This window comes from Oenanthe melanoleuca, chromosome 14 (assembly GCF_029582105.1).
Source record: "Oenanthe melanoleuca isolate GR-GAL-2019-014 chromosome 14, OMel1.0, whole genome shotgun sequence".
Lineage (NCBI taxonomy): Eukaryota > Metazoa > Chordata > Aves > Passeriformes > Muscicapidae > Oenanthe > Oenanthe melanoleuca.
Window position 1 is genome coordinate 16,161,893 of NC_079348.1, and position 19,818 is coordinate 16,181,710.

The window sequence follows — 19,818 nt, forward strand, 5'->3', positions numbered from 1 at the left end:
CATGACCTTCCTTTCCTTTTCCCGAGCTCCGCCATTTCTCGGAAACTTCGCCTGAGGAGCGGCTCCCGCGCTGGGCCCCGCCCGGGCATCGGGCCAAGGAACCGCTGCTGTCCTGAACCGCCGGGAGCTCGGGGTGAGCAGGAGCTGAGGGCGGTGGGAGCTGGAGGTGAGTCCGGGATGGAGCCGGGACCCACGTGGAACCCCGGCAGGAGCCAGAGGCGGGCAAGGGATATTTGAGAGAGAACCCGGGGCTGTGCAGGAAAATTCACGTCGCCAGAGGTTTGTGTGCAGAAAGGAGACAGAGGAGTCCTCTAAAAGTGACTTTATTGATGAACAAAGGGAGAGACCATGTGGCATTTACCATGGCGTCTCTAAAACGCCGCCTCCTTTTTATCCTCATTGTCCCGGCCGCATCTCCCTCTCCCTTTCCCCAGTGGCTGAGGTACTTTGAAGGTTCAGATTTCCCGATCCACCTCCTGCATGTCTCCCTTAATATGCACCTCTCCTTTAGTATAACATCCGATTTTCACGGCTCTGTTAAGTGCTTCTCTTTCTCGAAGTTCAGGAATTGAGCAGGATCTTGGCTGAGCAGCAGTCTGTGTCAATTAGTAACATTTTCTGAATCTGAAGATTTCTTCCATTGCATTCTCATGTACAAGTTCCTGCCCCTATCTCCAAACACATTTACTCATTGATTCTGTTTTTTTTTCTTTCTGGTTCCTGTTTGATTTTGGGATTATTCCCAGTGCCCTCACTGCCTGTCCTTTTGTAGCCGTTTCTGGATCAGGAGGCCTGGCTGCCACCTGCATCCCCTTGCTCACCTGCTGAATGAGCTGCACTCAGCAAGGTGTCGTGCATGGAAAAGAGATGAGAGTTGCTGCAGCACATCAGAGGAAGAACAGCATTCGTTTAACCCATGGTCTGCCAGGGAACCCCGAAAACGTGTCCTATTCCCATCCTTTCCCCAGTTTGGAGTGGTACATTATCTACTTTCTTGTTTCCTATGTTACCTGTTTTACCCCTTTTCAGTTTTATCTATTTGCAAACAGCAGTTTGAGTAATTTAATTTTCCACAAACTCCACCTCCTTCTGTTAATTGATAATCTGATCCCATCTATTGTGAAATGTCTTGTTCTTCATTTCAGTGGATTGCTTGGCAGGAAGCTCAGGAGCTAGAAGTGGCCAATTGATTGTTATTTTAGTAAAGTTTTCACAATGTTCCTCATTTGCTGTTTCCCTTTGCAACTTAACCAATTTCTGTTGCAGTCAGATATCCTCACTATGGACTCTGCGTTTAGCTGTGCAAATTCCATCTGTGCAAGCAGGCAGAGCTTGGGGTGAGGGCCAGAGGAAATCAGCCCAATTCCTCTCCCAGGCAAGAAGACCCTGGTACTTTGTCCACACTTTGCCCCAGCAGTGTTAATTTGCATTTCTAAAGCTCCTCTCCTGGCTGTCTGGAACCCCTTCTTCTCTTCCAGAGCAGACATTGGATGACTCATATATGGCCCCCCCACAATCTGTTTGTTTGGTTTTTTTTTTTCATATTAACAATATTCTATTAACATTTTATCTGTTAAAGTGTTACCTTTAAGGCTCTTCCAGTTTTGCAAAATCCATCCTAAAGGTGAACATCGAAAAACCCGTACTGAATTTTTGCCATCACTATGTCTATACACAAAGTCACTCATGTCTATACACAAAAATTTCCAATGCAAATGGTCACACGATGCATGTGGGAGAAGATGGGAGAAGATGTGCAGGAGAAGGAGAAACAGTAGGAGGAAGAGGAATATGAGGAAGAGTAGGGACACAGGAAGAGGAGGAGCAGAAACAGGAAGGAGCATGAGGTTCCACCCCTCCCTGTATCTGCGGCCTCTCCCCAGGCCCCAGGAGCGTTGCCCTCCCCACATGCAGCAGGTGATGAGAGAGAGGGATCCATGATTCTCACAGGGGTGAATCTTGCTGTTTCTGAGCTTTACTGGGCTAAATGTTGGTGATTTTGTTTTTTGCAGGGCTGAATCTTTCTGTTTTGGAGGGGGTTTTGGCCAAATCTTGCTGTTTGGTGGGTTTTTCATCTGTGTCATGATATTTGGAGGAATTTTGGGCTGATTTTTGGTGTTTTGGAGGTTCTGACACATACAGGACACTCAATGTTTACCTGAGTTGCACTTGGGCAAGGAGGAACCCCCAGCCCACGGCCCTCTCCTCTTGTTTTTCCCCCAAACCAGGATTTTTCATCCTTAAGGCATTGACAGATGGAGGAGGACAAAAAGCCCCAGAGATCCCTCAGGAGGAGGGGCTGCAAACCCAGCCCAGGGAGCTGCGAGGGGGAAAGACCCTCCCTGAGCCGGGAAGGCAGCCGAAGATCCAGGCAGAGCTCAGATCTGGTGGAGAAGCCTCATGGAGGGGAGAAGCCCCACAAGTGCTTGGAATGTGGAAAGGGTTTCAGGCAGGCTTCCGACCTGATCAAACACCAGAGGATCCACACTGGGGAAAAGCCCTACAAGTGTGGGAAATGTGGGAAGAGCTTCAGTGACATCTCCAATCTGATGCGGCACCAGATGATCCACTCAGGGGAACAGCCCTACACCCGCGCAGAATGTGGGAAAAGCTTTAGGCAGATCTTCTGCCTGAGAAGCCATGAGCGCATTCACACCGGGGAAAGGCCCTATGAGTGTCCTGAGTGTGGGAAGAGGTTTCTGACCCGCGCCAAACTCCTCAGACATGAGTGGATTCACACAGATGAGAGGCCCTTCTGCTGCCCTGACTGCAGGAAGGGCTTCAAGGACAACTCCAACCTCACTGTTCATCGGCGAATCCACACTGGGGAGATGCCCTACGAGTGTCCTGAGTGTGGGAAGAGCTTCTCACAGAGTTCAACCACGAACCGACACCAACGGGGTCACCACTAAGGGAAGGAAAACTGCATCCTTCTACAAGGCCACTGCTGCAACAGAACCACATCTCTCACTCCAGGAGGACTGCAGCCACCATTTAATGGGACTGCTACCAGCACCCTGACTGTCAGGGTATCAGGTTGTATTCGAACTTTTTCAGTGTTTGGGGTTTAGGTTTTTTTTGTAGTACTATATTTTTATTTTAATTTTCCTGGTAGAAGAATTGTTATTCCTATTCCCATATCTTTCCCTGAGACCTGCTTAATTTCAAAATGATAATCATTTGGAGGGAGGAGGTTTACATTGTCCATTTCAAGAGAGGCTTCTGCTTTTCTTAGCAGACACTTAACTTTCAAACAAAGAGAAAATTTGGCACCTTGTGTGGGGCATGAGGGCATCAAGCAAAAAAAGAGTAGCAGTTCTTGAGTAACCTAGTTTTTGTTTGCTGGATATAAAACATCATTAGGTGGCATCATGTGGTCTAGCTTGCCCTGGTTCAGGTGGCATATGGTCGTGTCTGTATTTCTCCCGTTTGCAGGCCCTTGTCTAAACAGGTGCCCTTTAACTAAGGCTACTGTGGCTATGTTGGGGGTTGGGGTATGTTCCTTTTTCTCTCTGTGGAATTTTCTCCATTGTGATGCTAAAAAGTCTTGTTGGGCTGTACCCTAGCTCATGATGGCTCATGGCAAAAGAGATGGTAGGTAGTTGGGCAGAGTCTGTCCCTCTCGCTCGCTGGTGGGGTCAGAGGAAGATGGGAAGACAGGAAGATGTCCGGGGGCTGCTTGCTTCCATCCCCGCCATCCCAACACCGGGAGACGGGTTTGCTGTTGTGGGACACTGCACTGCTGCCTTCCCTGCTCCAGCCTGCTACTTCCGAGCATGCAGCCAAGTGCCATGACCCATACAGTGAGTGGGGAGTCCTTCCTTCATCCCTTGTCCCACCTTGTATACTGCTGACATTGTCCCAGCCCTCCACAACTGCACGGGACCTGCCCTGCCCCCACCACCAGTACTGGGCACAGGAAAAGGGTATCTGCAGCCGAAAAGGACTGGAACTGAGTTACTGTTCTGTTTGTTGTTAATTTTCATAGCTGCTGTTGTTTTTGTTAGTAAAGAGCTGTTACTCCTACCCCCATATCTCTGCCTGAGAGTCCCTGAGTCCAAAATTACAATAAACAGGAGGGAGGTGGTTTACATTCTCCATCTCGGGAGGTGTTCCTGTCTTTCTTGGCAAATACCTGTCCTCCAAACCAAGACACCAGTTAAAACAGTAAACCCTATATTACAATAGGCAGTTTTGTATCATCAATTTTTCACCAAAGTGCTCAGGCATTATGGTAGCAATTTAAGTTATCACACAATGAAACAAAGTCAATTATTTCTTCTTGCCCTGATTGTCATATGACTCATGCTTTGCGGTATTATGGTACAAATCCTAGGGGTTTATTCCCTTTGCAAGAATGGCAAACTGATGTTCCATAAGTGCCTGCATTTGTTCCTTTAAAGTATGCTCATGTTACGGTTGATACTTTTTCTCATGCTATAGTTGCATCAGCATTTGCAGGTGAAACAGCTCAAGATGCTATTTGTCAGTTTTGTCATGCTTTTTAAATTCTAGGGGTTGCCTCGCGTATAAAAATGGATAATGATCCAGCATATGTTCCACAGAAATTGCAAATATTTATTAAATTAAAAAAAAAAAAGGAGGAAAGTAAAGGGGAACTACCTTAAGTGAGGTTGGATAAAACTGTTTATGTGTTAAACTTCTTGTGTCCTTCGCCTGATTCACAGTTGTCTCCTATATTTCATCATCTTTCTTCTTTAAATTCCAAATGGCCGAATTTTCGTAAGGATGTTAAGGTATGGGTTAAGGATTTAATTACTGGAATGTGGACTGGCCCAGTGGAATTAATAACATGGAGGGGAGAGGGTCTGCTTGTGTTTTGACAGAGGATGGCCCTCGTTGGGTTGCTGCTCGCTCTGTTAAGCCGTACTTGGAGCACACCAGAAGGACCAGGATGGATGATTCCACAGCCAAAGCAGAACATGTGGGAGACACTGACCATCAGGTGGATTGAAGCGTGGACTCTGAAAGAACATGCTGTGAAGGTGATCACTCAGGGCAAGTAAATGGGGGCATCTGACTCAGGCTAAGAACTTAAATTAGTGGATGTTACCTTTACTTTGTGTTTTTCTTCTCCTCCACAGAGAGATTGGCAGTACTGAGTGATGTGTCTTGCACCATTTGCTTTCACACAGTATTTACTACCCCAAAAGAGTGGAACTTAATGTACCTAGGGGAGGGGTATTCCTTTTGTATAAGGGTGCTGAATTAGTAGCTGAAAGCCCACACTTTAAGCAACTAGGTTTGCTTGCATTATGATAACAGCAGTCAGTTGTAAAGTGGATGCTGCTTAATTCTGATTGGTGACTGAACAGATGACTCTATCTTTTGACCATAAAATATAACTCTATGTGGAGGAAAATTTATTTAACTAAAAGTGAAGGTATCATTCTGCCACAAATGTGTCATCAAGGGATTGTGGAGTCTGTAATGGTGTTTGAACATTTATCCTTTATGTGCCTTGTTAATGTAATTTTTATTGTTAGCACATGGTTATGGATGCCAGGATTTTGAGAGTATGCACTGTATGGACTTACCAGATCACAATGGGTCAGTTTATGGGAATATATTAAATTTGAAGATGAGAATAATTGAATGGTTTCCTTGAGAGTTGAGGTATTGTTTGTCCCCCTGCTGTCTGCTTGGATTTCTGCAACAGCCCTGCAAAATCCTTAGCAGCTGCATTCTTAGTTTAAATTAAAAAAAGGGGGGATTATGGAAGGCGATTACAGTTGGTCTGTGAGCCAGAGAGAGTTAATTGATAAGGTTTACTTTGAAAGGAATTTTATCAAGGCTGTTGGTATGGAGATGAGAAGAGAAGAAGGAGAAAATAAGCAAGAAGAAACGTGCAGGTGGGAAAAGTATTTTGAGAAAAGTTTTGCGAGAAATAGAGGTGGAGATGATTTTACTCCAATGAACTTTGTAATGATCTATTGTAACCAGTGAATAAAATGTAAACTTTGCAGAGTGTATGAAAGACAGCATGCTGTTCTAATAAACAGATTTTAGCCTTCTGAAATGTAGTGCATCCTTTCATACGTCGCATCCACCTCAACAGCGACACCCCAGTCCATCCCAGTCTCTTCCAGTGCTCCCCCACATGTGCATCTCGGCCTTCTCAGAGCCTCCCCAGTCCCTCCCCATATCCTCACAGTCCTTTTAGTGTCACCAGTCTCTTCTAATTCCTCTCAGTCCATTCCATTCCATTCTCAGTCCACTCCCAGTCCTTCTAACTCCACTCCCAGACCTCCACCCTCTCTCCCAGTGACCCCCCAGTCCCTCCCAGTCCTTTCCAAGTCCCTTTCAGTCCAATCCAAAACCTACACCCTCTCCCGCAGTACCCCAATCCACTCCACTCTCTCCCAGTGTTCCCCCAATCTCTCCAATTTCATTCCCAGTCCCTCTCAGTGCCACCACACTACCCCTCTCCCATTTCTCCCAGTTCCACCCAGCTGATCCCAGTGTGTCCTCACTTTCTCCCAGTGTCCCCCAGTTTTTCCATCTCACTGTGGCTTTCAAGCCCCCAGTCCATCTCCAGCTGCCTGCTTTGCTCTGTGATAGATTTCTACCCTGCCCACATCCAGCTGAGGTGGTTCCACGGCCATCAGCAGCTCTCAGGGCATGTGGTGGCCACTGACCTGGTCCCCAATAGGGACTGAATTTCTACAAAGCTCCTGGTGCTGCTGGAAATGCCCCCCAGTGCAGGACCACCTCCAGCTGCCAGGTGGAGCACGTCAGCCTGGAGCACCCCCTGAGCCGGCATTGGGGCACAGCCTGGACGCTGCATTGCAAGGGGAGTGGGGAGGTACTGGGGAGGCTGGTAGAAGGGTTGGGGTGTGCTGGGAGTAACTAACAGGAAGTATGACATAGCCTGGTTTAAATTGGGAGTGGGGCTCGGGCATCTAGAATGGCTGAGAAGGGGAATGACGGATGCTGGGGAGGGTGGAATGAGGTTCTGGGGATTCTGGTGGGTACTGGGAGGGAGTTAGGGGGTGCTGGGCTAAACTAGGAGGGATTTGAGTGAGCCTGGAGGGGCTGGAAAAAGATCGGGGATTGGAAAGCAGGGGTTGGAATGACGTTGGCTGTGCTGGGAAGAGACTGGAAGAGGTCGTGTTGAGTCATGGAGCGGCTGGGAAGGGACTAGAAGAGGGTTTGGGGGTCCTGGCGCGGTGGGGGGCAATTGGGAGGGGGCTGTGGGATCCTGAGAGGGACAGGAGGGATTTTGGTGGGTCTCAGGGAGGCTGAGAAGAGACTGGGAAGAGGTTTCAGGGGGTCCTGGGTGGGCTGGGGTGATTAGAAAGGTGCTTAGAGAGGCTTGGGGTGTCTGGGAAAGGATTTGGAGGATCCTGATCCTACGAACCCCCAGAGATGCCGCCGGACGCTGCCCAGAGTTAGCTGCTGATGGAGATCGGAGGCTCCGTGTTTGGCTTCGTCTTCCTGGCGCTGGGGCTCGGCTTCTACCTGTGCAAGAAGGTGAGGGGGGGTCCCGGGAGTCATGTTTCCCCTCCCCCAGAGTGTGTGTGCTACCCCTGGGGCCACCAATCCAGTACCACCCCCTTTTCTCTGCCCAGAGAGCTCCTGACCCAGCAGCGGCTTCAGCCCATCCCCGTGGCCTCAGGCCCAGCCAGGACTCCCCGCTCCATGCCCAAGCTGATTTTGGGGGGGTTGTGTCTCCCACCCAGCCCCACTTTTCCCCCACCCGGGTGCTCCCAGTGTTCCCAATAAAGCTTTCCAGTTCATCCCGGTCCCGTTTATTGTGGGGCGGGACTGGGGAGGGACTGGAGGGGACACCGCGCGGGGATCGTGATTGCGCGGGGAGGATGGGGTCCAGGTGGGGAACACTGGGTGCTGCGGCTCTGCCCGGCAACCGGTGAGTCATCACAGCTGCTCGTCCTGATTGGCTGAATCTTCTTCATCGCATTGTCTGATTGGCTGAGGAGAGGCCCGGGAGTTGAGAGAAAGAACAGGAGAGATCCCGCCCCTAGCGCCGAATGGGAACAGCAAACCCAGCCTGGGCACAGGGAGGGAATTTATTACCAACCAAATCACAGCAGGACAAGGAGAAGGGAGAGAAATCTCTCCAACTCCTTCCCCCCACCCAACGGGGATCACCAGGACCACGGATCACTAGGGCTCTGCCCAACGTGGGTCACTGGGGATCGTCCAACACCGATCCTCCCATGGAGGATGGAGCTGGAGCAGAGCACGAAGCTCTTCCCACACTCGGGGCACTCACAGGGCTTCCCTTAGTGGTGGCTCCGTTGGTGTCGGGTCAAGTGAGAGCTCTGAGGGAAGCTGTTCCCACACTCTCCCTGTTGTGGATGCGCTGGTGTTGTTTCAGGCCGGATATCCACCCAAAGCTCTTCCCACATTCCAAGCAAGTGTAGGACCGTTCCCCAGTGTGGATCCTCTGGTGCCTGATGAGATTGGAGCTGTCATTAAAGCTCTTCCCCCATTCCCCACACTCGCAAGGCTGTTCTCCAGTGTGGAGCCTCTGGTGTTGCATCAGCCTGGACCTCCATCTTAAACCTTTCCCAGATTCCAAGCACTTGTGGGGACTCTCCCCTCCATGAGGCTCCTCCACCAGCTCTGAGCTCGGGTTGGATGTCCAGCGGCCTTCCCGGCTCAGGGAGGGTCTTTCCTCCTCACAGCTCCCTGTGCTGGGTTTGCAGCCTCTCGTTGTGAAGGGTCTCCAGTACTTGTCCTCCTCCTCCATTCACTCACATCTTGGTAATGAAAAATCCTGGTATGAGGAAAAAACAAGAGGAGAAGGCCTTGGGATGGGAGTTCCTCCTTGCCCAAGTTTATCTTAGGAAGTCATTGGGCATGTAGCGTCTATAAGAACCTCCAAAACACCGAGATTCAGCCCAAAAATCCTCCCAACATCAAGACAGAAAGCCCCCCCCCCCCCCAAAACTGCAAGATTTAGCCAGAATCTCCTCCAAAACAAAAAGATTCAGCCCCCACAAAAAAACCAAGCAAAAACTTCCAGCCCAATAAAGCTCAGAAACACGAAGATTTACCCATGCGAAAATCGTGGATTCCCCTCCCCTGTCACCTGGTGTATGTGGTGAGGGCAAAGGTCCCGGGGCTGGGGGGGAGCCTGCAGATGCAGAGACAGCTAAAATGTTGTCGTGTTGCCCGTTTCTGTTCCTCTTCCTCCTCCTGTGTCCCTACGCTTCCTCACACTTCTCTTCCTGTTATTCCTTCTCCTTCCTCACAATCCCACCTTCTCCTCCCACGTGCATCGTTTGACCATTTTGTTCTTCAGCCCTGCTTCTCCTTCCCTTCTCCTGCTGCCCCCAGGCTCAGCACCACCGCCGGCTCCCTCTTCCCCCCCAAACCCACAGCATCCCAGCGCAGGGGCAGGGATGGAGCTGGGGCAGCTCGGGCTGGGGCAGCGCTGGGCTCTCGGCTGCTCACGCCCGCACTCGTTCCCCACTGCAGCCGCTCCCGCCACGACAACGCGGGGGGGCCAGGCCTTGGCGCTGCCCCCCTCCCACCTCCCCAAATTCCCCTCGCGGGGGGCGCTGGAGCCCGGGGGGGGGGCCGCAGGTGGGATCCAGGTGGGGAACACTGGGAGCTGCGGCTCTGCCTGGACCTCCATGGAAGGAAGAACAGGAAAGTGTCTTTACAAACAGATGCTGGGAATCTCCTTGGAGACAGGGCCAGGGACGTGTACCTAAGGAAGTGACAGCAGAAGCCACCAGGTTCAGAAAATGTTTTTAACTGACCACACAGACTGCTGCTCAGCCAAGGTCCTGCTAAATTAATGAACTTCCAGAAGAACAACAAAGACTTAACAGAGCCATGAATATCGTTAGCTGTAGAAAAGTGGGGTTTATATTAAGCGGGGGATGCAGCAATGGCTGCAGTGGGAAGTCTGTACCTCTCAAATGCTTCACCCAAGTAGAAGAAGCCTCTCTGAAATGGCTGAATGTTCAGGCTAAAAAGCATCTTTCAGTACTTGGGAAAAAAAAAAAAAAAAAAGGGCAAATAGAAGAGAAAAAGGTTAAATATTTGGGACGTATACTGACTGAAGGTTTGTGCTGTATTGACCCAGAGAAGGACCAGGGAATCTCAGAAGTAACATTACCCAGCACTAAAATGGAGCTGGGACAATTCTGAGGATTAATAGTGAATTGCAGGACCTGGATTGAGGATTCCCTGTTTGAGCCAGAACATTGTATGACTTTTTAAACCCTGATAACGTCAATCTTGTGGTATGGACACAAGAAACAGCAAAACCTCAGAAAATTAAATAAAACCAAAATGATTGGTGCCTCAGCCATGGCTCTTCCAGACTCAGAAAAAAAATTTGAACTGTATGTGTGTTATAATATATATTATATTACTGGCTTTTGGGAAATATTAAAATGAGTGCTATATGTATAATGCTGGAAAACTTGCCGTTTGTTATTTGTTTGTTTTGCTATTAACAAAACTTAAAAATAGTAGTGTAATAAGTATGTTTTTCTTGGACTATAACATGGTGATGTAAAGATAGTCAGGAACTTATTCACATACCTAGATTATGGGACACTAGACCCCCCAGGGAAGGAAAAAAAGTTGATTTACAGGTTTTGGAAAATGATTTTGAATAATGCATGAAGATCCCTGACTATGCAACAGGTCGATGCATTTAAGGAATGCAGCACACTGCTGTTATCACCTTTTGCTTTATTGTTTGTCTCTTACTGTCTTTTAATAAACCTTTAAATATTTACCAGGAAAGTGAACCTCCTTTTTTAAAATGTGGATGTTACACAGGACCATGCAAAAGGAATTCTCATGCTAAAATGTTTAACCCAGTGGCCAGAGTGGTCTCACTGTCTGCAGAATTGTGAAGCCACAGCTGTAATGGAACGTGAGACCAAGAAGTGATGGCAGAAGGATCTCCTGTTGTTCAAGTCTGGCACCAAGTTAAAGCTTTGATAACCAAAAGAGCCTCTACATGGATGAGCAGTGCTCCGTGACTACAGAATGACACTTGTTCAGTGGCATAGGAGAATTTTGAATGAGCAGGAAGGCTCAAATATCTGCTGGTGACAGCATGGGAACTGACAGGTTGACAAAAGGAATTCTGACTCCTTCAGCAATCACTGGATCACTTATTAAGGTGTTTCTAAAAGTATTAATTCCAAGATAAGGGATTGTGGAAGCAATAGACTCAGATGGGCAACTCGTTTTATAGGAAAAATCCTTCAGGGGGTTATGGCTGCTTTAGGAATACAATGGGACCAACACAAGCCCTGGCACCCCCAGAGCTCAGGTCAAGTAGAAAGAATGAATATGGGAATAAAGAAACTCCTTCAGAACCTGGTGATAGAAATAAAGATGCCACAGGTATGGCTTTTGCCATTTGCTTTGGGAAGAATAAGAGCCAGAGCCAGGGTAGATATTCAATTATCTCCCTTGGAATCAGTGTTTGGAATTCCTTACCCTGGTAATTCTTCACCTAGTGGAGGGTGGGCATAAGGGATGTATATTTCAAACAGTCCCTTGCCTTTGCCCTGGGGAAAAGAATTTTAAAGGGTGTTTTTAATGGATGCCACACCACTAAACAAAGATGAGTTTAACATCTCAACAGACTGGGAATGGCCCAAAAGATACCAACAAAGATAACAACCATACACAGAACATCATCTACCATCAGGAAACATCAAGGAATACCTACCTCAGAGACAGCTCTGGGTGTAGCTGAAAACACATTGTCTGGAAAAGGCTGAAAAGGAAACCTAGGAGTGCAGACCTAATTAACATCAGAAGAGGAGAAATCTGGGTCCTATAGAAAACCCAGTAGTGAGCAGTATACTACTTGAAACTAATTAACATTAAACCAATGCATTTCAACGGGTTCAGACTGTATTAAATTCAGGAAAAATTTAGTAAAACTCACCTGTCATGGAATGATTTTCTCTGCACACTCGGCCTATGTGTAGATGAAATTATTTCTGCTGCACATATTGGCAAGAATCAAGTAATGCTTTGACTCTCTAACACTAAAGATACCAAGTTAAAAGCAGATTGTGGTTGGGGGCACACGTGAGTCATGCAATGGCTGCCCTGGAAGATTAGCACTGGTTTCAGGCAGCCAAGAGAGGAGCTTAGAAATGCAGATTAACACTTCTGGGTCAAAGTACCCATTTAAAATCCCAAAACCAAAGAGGACTCAGGAAAAGGGACTAAACAAATGGTAATTAAAGATAGCAAAGATAATGTTTGAGAAAATGAGAAGAGAGATTGTACAAAATAACATGAATGTGCCTGCAGTTAGGGCCAGGGATCTGTATAAAAGGAAGTAATGGAAGAAACCATGAGTTTCGGAAATTATTACTAATTTACAGATACACCTGCTCTGCCAAAATCCTGCTCAATTCCTGATCTTCGAGAAGAAGAAACACTTAAGAGGGCCATGAATATCGGATGTTATTACTTTAGTTAAAACTCTTTACCCTATACCAAATTTTTTTTTAGTTTAGTGTTAAAAGAAGGGGAAAGAAAGGAAAGGACAAAAACCCTATCCCTCCTCTTTTCAAAATAACAAATTTTGCTTGTATTTCCTATCAGAAGCCTCATCATCGTTCAAAGATGAAAATTGTCTTAGCTGGTGTTGTTTTCACTGCTGCCTGGATGTTCTTCAACATACCACATGCCTCCGGTTGGATAAGCCCACAACCCAACCACAATGTTTGGGTGACCTTAGCAAAGACATTAAAACAAGATAACCTGTGTTTATCCCTAGGCAGCCTTGACAATCCACTCTCCACATGTTTAGTGGGACTTCCATTTGCAGCAGATGAATGGCCCGTTCAAAATTCAGAACTTCTTTGCACCACCGGTAAGAGGCCTAACCCCATGGACACTTGGGATGATTGGACAAAAATTTTGCCAAATGCCCTTGAGGAACCCCAAGAATTAGATTTGCTGGGGTCCTCCAAAGCAACATACTGTGTCAAATTTTACTTTAAACGCCCAGGGCAAAACATACATGAATTGGATTTGTACAAAAACACATACCGAACAAACATATCACCCATCAGCAAAGCATGCAACTATCCAGATTGGTGTAATTACACCGCTCCCACAATTTCTGAGTCTTCTCTTCATCCCAAGAAACTGCCCAGGGGAATGTTTCTCATTTGTGGTGATCGAGTTTGGGCCGGAATTCCCTCCCATCTTCAGGGAGGACCCTGTAGCCTTGGCAAGCTTTCTACCCTCACCCCCAACATTACCTTGTTACATAATTGGAAAAAAGAAAGCAAATCAAAACGTGAAAAAAGATCTTACACTGAATTTGACCAAGATTGTGACCCCAAAGTGTACATTTGGAACAAGCCCAAAAGAATTGCTGTCTCCCTGTTTTACCCATGGGTAGCAGCAGCAAAGGCCCTTGGTGATATTGATCATTTAGGGTGCTGGCTTAGTAAGCAGGCCAACGCTACATCTGCCGCTCTGAGTGACCTTTTGAAAGATGAAGAGACAAGACATGCAAAATTGATTTCCTGCTGCTCTCTCATGGACACGGATGTGACGACTTCGATGGAATGTGCTGCTTCAACCTTTCTTCCCGCTCCACATCCATTCACGAAAACATCCAGAAGCTGAAAGACCTCGTGAAAGACCTGAAAACTGAAACCACTCCAGATTGGGTCAACAACCTTTTTAGCCAATGTGGACTGACAGGATGGGTTTCTTCCTTGGTCAAGGGAATTTTGTGGATTTTTATTGTTATCCTTGTTGTGTTAGCTATGTTTTCATGTTTAGTTCAATGCTTTAGGAAAACTGTTAAAGACACTTTCTTTGTAAATACAGAGAGAGGAATTGTAGGAAATTCTACCTCCCCCAAAACAGGCCCCTGAAATTTTATTCCTTAAAACAAAGGAATTCCTAAGGACAGGGGCCTCTTTCCTTATCCAAACTCCCGTTATCTCTTAGTATTTCTATTGGTTCTTAAAGTGTTACAATAATTGGTTCTTTTCTTACTTAGAATTTAAAGATAATTAGTTACTTTATAATGTGTAGATTCTATTGGTTAAAAGTTCAATCCTCCAAAAACCTATAAATGCTCTTTGTTGCTTGATGTAATTAGACTGTTGCTAGCAAGTTCTGAGCTATCTGGACTTTGTGTAGCTACCTCGGGGTTTGAAAGGCATCCAGTCCCCCAAAAAACAGCTATAGTCAGGCTCTGCACCCTGCATACGACACGGACTCTCCTCCCTTTCCCCGAGCTCCGCCATTTCTCGGAAACCTCGCCTGAGGAGCGGCACCAGCGCTGGGCCCGGCCTGGGCATCGGGCCAAGGAACCGCTGCTGCCCTGAACTGCCGGGAGCTCAGGGTGAGCAGGAGCTGAGGGCGGTGGGAGCTAGGGGTGAGTCCAGGATGGAGCCGGGACCTACGTGGAGCCCTGGCAGGAGCCCGAGGTGGGCAAGTGTTTGAGAGATGCCCCAGGGCTGTGCAGGAAAATTCACGTCGCCAGAGTTTTGTGTGCACAAAAGAGACAGAGGAGTCCTCTAAAAGTGACTTTATTGATGAACAAAGGGAGAGGCCATGTGGCATTTGCCATTGGGTCTCTAAAACGCAGCCTCCTTTTTATTCTCATTTTGCCGGCAGCATCTCCCTCTCCCTTTCCCCGCTGGCTGAGGCACTTTGAAGGTTCAGATTTCCCGATCCGCCTCCTGCATGTCCTCCTTAATATGCACCCTTCCTTTAGTGAAACATCTGATATTTATGGTTTTGTTAAGTGTTTCTTCTTCTCAAAGTTCAGGAATTGAGCAGGATCTTGGCTGAGCATCAGTCCACGTCAATAAATAACATTTTCTGAAACTGATGGTTTCTCCCATTACTTCCTTTTATAGTAATCCTTTGTCCTATCTCCAAGCACATTAATCTTACTCCACTCAAACATTTTTCGAATTTTCTCACTCATTATCTTTACTGACATTAATAACCATTGGCTCAATCTCTTTTCCTTGCTTCTCTTTGGTTTTGCCATTTTTTTCAGTGACCTCACTGCCTGTCCTTTTGTAGCCGTTTCTGGATCAGGAGGCCTGGCTGCCACCTGCATCCCCTTACTCACCTGCTGAATGAGCTGCACTCAGCAAGGTGTCATGCATGGGAAAAAGATGAGAGTTGCTGGAGCACATCAGAGGAGGAACGGCATTCGTTTAACCCATGGTCTGCCAGGGAACCACGAAAATGTGTCCCATTCCCATCCTTTCTACATTTGGACTGGAATATGAGCTACTTATTATTTCCTTTGTTATCTGTTTCACCACTTTTCACGAACAGCAGTTTGGGTAATTTAATTTTCCACAAATGTTGCCTTATACTTTGGGATAACTTGGTCAGCAAGGTCAAGAACTGGATTTTTGTGGTTGATTACTATTTCGCTGACATCTTGTTATCTAATCCTGTAATTCAAATGATAAATGAGTACTTTGCCCCAGGAGGGTTAATTTGCATTTCTAAAGAAGGTCTTCTCCTGCCTGCCTGAAATCAATATGCACTTCCAGAGCAGCCATTGGATGACTCACCTGTGGACCCAGCACAATCTGCTTTTTACTTGATATCTTTAGTGTTAGAGAGTCAGGGTATTATTTGATTCTGGCCAGGATATGTGACGGGCATACCACAGGTGTGCAGAGAAAATAATTTCATGAGATGTGACCTTTACTAGATTTTCCTTAACTTTATACAGTCTGAACTCACTGAAGCCCATTAATGTTCATTGCTTCCAAGTTGTGTAGTTTTCACTGTTTGGTTTCCTATTGCACCTGGATTTCTCCTCTTCTGATGTTAAATAGGTCCCACTCCTGGATTTCCTTCTCAGGCTTCTGCAGACCAGGTGTCTACAGTTATGCCTTGGGGCAGTGTCTGGGATGGGTGCTCCTTGATGTTTGCTGATGGCCAGTGTTGTTTTATTAATGGTTGTTATCTTTGTGGGGATCTTTTGGGCCATTCCCAGTCTGTTGAGATGTTAAACTCATCTCTCTTGAGTGGTGTAACATCACTTAAAAACAAGCCTTTAAAATTCCTTTCCCCAAGGCAAACCAAACCAAGCCTGAGAAGTGAAATGAGATTTTTAAGAAATTTAAACTTGGTATATTTACAGCCAGAGTGGAATTGTGCCGTTGTGTTCCCCAGCAGCTGTGGCAGTGCAGGCACAGAAAGCAGTGAAGCTGCCGCAGTGGCAGCAAGGATTGGCCCCAGTGGCTGGAGAAGCCAAAGGAGGGTGCCCAGGCAGAGGATGTGAGCACAGGATGTGTGGGCAGGCCGAGGGGCTTCCCCCGCTGTGGAGCCCTGGCTGCTGCTGCGTTGCCTTCAGTGCAGGCTCAGTGGGGCCTCCTATGCTGGTGCTGCAGCCGGGAAGTGCAAATCTGCAGGGCTTGAGAGCCCCTGATCCCAGGGTGAGAGGTCCCCCGTGCTGAGCTGTGCTGGGGCTGTTTCTGTGCTCAAGGACACTTGGGATGGGCCATGGCACTTGGCCACCAGTGGTGCTTCTCTGCACTCCTTAGGCAGGACCCAATGTCCTGGTTGCATGTTGGGAACAGCAAAGTGCCAAGGCAGGCTCTGTGACAGCCCAGCTTCCTGTGGGAGAGATTTCACAGGAGATAGGATTGTGGCCACAGACTGTTTGAAATACACATCCCTTACCTGCTCCCCCCACTAGGTGGAGAATTAGCAGGTAAGGAATTCCAAAGGAATTCAGGGGAGATAATTTAATATCTGCCCAGGATCTGGCTCTTATTCCTGCCAAAGCCAATGGCAAAAGCCGTACCAGTAGCATCTTGGTTTCTGTCACCAGCTTCCAAAGGAGTTTCTTTATTTCCTCATTCATTCTACCTGACCTGAGCTCTAAGGTTGCCAGGACTTGTGGAGGTCCCATTGTATTCCTAAAGCAGCCATAACCCCCTGAAGCATCTTTCCTATAAAATGAGTTCTCTGAGTCTGTTGCTTCCACAATCCCTTATCTTGGAATTACTTGTTTTAGAAATACCTTAATAACGCATTCAGCTGAAGAGGTCAGAATTGCTTTAGCCACCCTGTTAGCTGCCATGCTGTCACCAGCAGATATTTGAGCCTTCCTGCTCAGGGCATTTCAGTGCCAGGCTCTTCCAAGCACACACAGCTCTGCCAGTTAAGCTGAGTAACCTGCGCTTGGTCTAATTCCCTTTCCTTAATCAGAGCGTGTCTTGGAACTCTTTTCCCTTCTCCTGCCCTTGCAGACCTATCCATAAACACATTTTTTCCCTCAGGCCAGGGAATGTCTCATCAATCTCTCCTATCCTGGCTCTGGAGCTCTGTCACTTGAATGCAGCCATGGGGGCAGCGCCAAGGCCGGGCCCCCCCGCGCTGTCGTGGAGGGAGTGGCTGCAGTGGTGTGAGAGTCCGTCTGAAAGCCTCTCGTTTGTTTTCCCCAACGACCCTCACCTGAGGCCTAAGAAGACCCCTCAAATTGCAGTTTAAAGGTGCTGGCCAGGGATGGGAGGAACACCAAGTGATTGTTCGCAGGTGGTGCCCATTGGACCAGGACTGGTTTCTCAGGAGACTGGTTTAGGGCTAGTCACGGTGCACTGAGCTGTGTTTACTCGACAAGGCTCCCACAGGTGTGAGAACAATGAACTGGTCAGAGATGGAGTGCCCTGTGTTTGTTTCATCGACAAGGACTCGCTTGGGCTTGTTGTGGGTTTGTTCCCCCAACGGAACCCAAAGCGTCCATGAAAGTCCTCACCTGTTTGGCCAGTTGCCCGATGCCTTGGAAAAGACTATTAAAGACACCCTCAAACTAAAGACCCCTGAGATCTCCCCGGACGGCAACGGACATCTACTGGCTGCTTCCACGAGGATCGTCTGCCCCTCTTGGTAGCTATAATCCCAACCCCTCTTTGTCTCTCACTCTCTCACTCTCTCTCTCTCTTTTATTTCCTGTCCCTCTATCGCATTTTGGTTGGCACTAAATAAAGGTGCATTTTTGCAAAAGTAAACTGGTTTTGTCCCCTGCTGTGTCTTTTGTGCTTTGAGATCCCTAAAAGAACCTATCAGGACTCCGCATCTGGTGTGGACCCTGACAAGTGGGAACCGAGTGCAGGTGGGAGCGGCCAAGAGCCCAGCGCTGCCCCAGCCCGAGCTGCCCCAGCTCGATCCCTGCCCCTGTGCTGGGATGTTGTGGGTTTGGGGAAAAGAGGGAGCTGGCAGTGGTGCTGGGCCTGGGGGCAGCAGGAGAAGGGAAGGAGAAGCAGGGCTGAAGAACAAAATGATCCAATGATGCACATGGGATGAGAAGGTGGGATTGTGCGGAAGGAGGAGGAATAGTAGGAGGAAGAGGAGTATGAGAAAGAGTAGGGGACACAGGAGGAGGAGGAGGAACAGCAGAAATTGAAAGAGCACAATGTTCCACCTTCCCAGGCCCCAGGAGTGTTGTCCTCATTACATGCAGCAGGTGACTGGAGAGGGGGATGCGCAATTTTCACAGGGGTGAATCTTGGTGTTTCTGAGATTTATTGGGCTGAATATTGGTGCTTTGTTTTTTTATGGAGCCTGGATATTTATATTTTTGTTGGAGTTTTGGCCGAATCTTGGTGTTTGTGGGGTTTTTCATCTGTGTCTCTAAGTTTGGAGAATTTTTGGGCTGAGTCTTGGTGTTTGGGAAGTTCTTATAGAAACAAGATTTCCAATGACTTCCTGAGATGAGCTTGGGCAAGAAGGAACCCCCAGCTCATGGCCCTCTCCTTTTCTTTTTTCCCCAAACTGAGGTTTGTCATTCCCAAGGTGTGGGTGGATGGAGGAGGAGGAAAAGCCCTGGAGATCCCTCAGGAGGAGGGGCTGCAAACCCAGCCCTGGGAGCTGCGAGGAGGAAAGACCCTCCCTGAGCCAGGAAGGCAGCTGGAGATCCAGGCAGAGTTCAGATCTGGTGGAGAAGCCTCATGGAGGGGAGAAGCCCCACAAGTGCTTGGAATGTGGGAAGGGTTTCAGGTGCAGCTCCTGGTTGATCCAACACCAGATGATCCACACTGGGGAGAAGCCCTCTGAATGTGGGAAATGTGGGAAGGGATTCAGAGACATCTCCAATCTGTTGCGGCACCAGATGATCCACTCAGGGGAGTGGCCCTACACCTGCCTGGAATGAGGGAAGAGCTTTGGGGTCCTCTCCGACCTGAGAAGATGCCAGCACATCCGCACTGGGAAGAGGCCCTACAAGTGTCCCGAGTTTGGGAAGAGTTTTCAGACCAACTCTGATTGCCTCAAACATGAGTGGATTCAAACAGAAGAGAGGCCCTTCCACTGCCCCAGCTGTGGGAAGGGATTCAAGGACAACTCCACCATGAGAAAACACCAGCGCATGCACACCGGGGAGAGGCCCTACGAGTGTCCTGAGTGTGGGAAGAGCTTCTCACAGAGCTCAGCCTTGACCCAACATCAACGGAGCCACCACTAAGGGAAGCCCTGTGAGTGCCCCGAGTGTGGGAAGAGCTTCGTGCTCTGCTCCAGGTCCATCCCCCATGGGAGGATCAGTGTTGGATGATCCTCCCTGACCCCTGTTGGGCAGAGCCCTGGTGATCCATGTTGGGTGGGGGGAAGGGGCTGTAGAGATTTCTCTCCCTTCTCCTTGACTTGCTTTGATTTGGTTGGTAATAAATTCCCTCCCTGTGCCCAGGCTGGGTCTGTTGTTCCCGTTCGGTGCTCGGGGCGGGATCTCTCCTGTTCCTTCTCTCAACTCCCGGGCCTCTCCTCAGCCAATCAGACAATGCGATGGAGAATATCCAGCCAATCAGGGAGAGCAGCTCCAGGTCCATC

The 19,818-nt window shown here is 48.2% G+C and overlaps 1 pseudogene; it reads left to right on the forward strand.

Moving 5' to 3' along the window:
- Positions 1 to 11: 11 nt before the first annotated feature.
- Positions 12 to 19,679, forward strand: LOC130259428 (zinc finger protein 551-like; annotated as a pseudogene).
- The last annotated feature ends 139 nt before the right edge of the window (positions 19,680 to 19,818 follow it).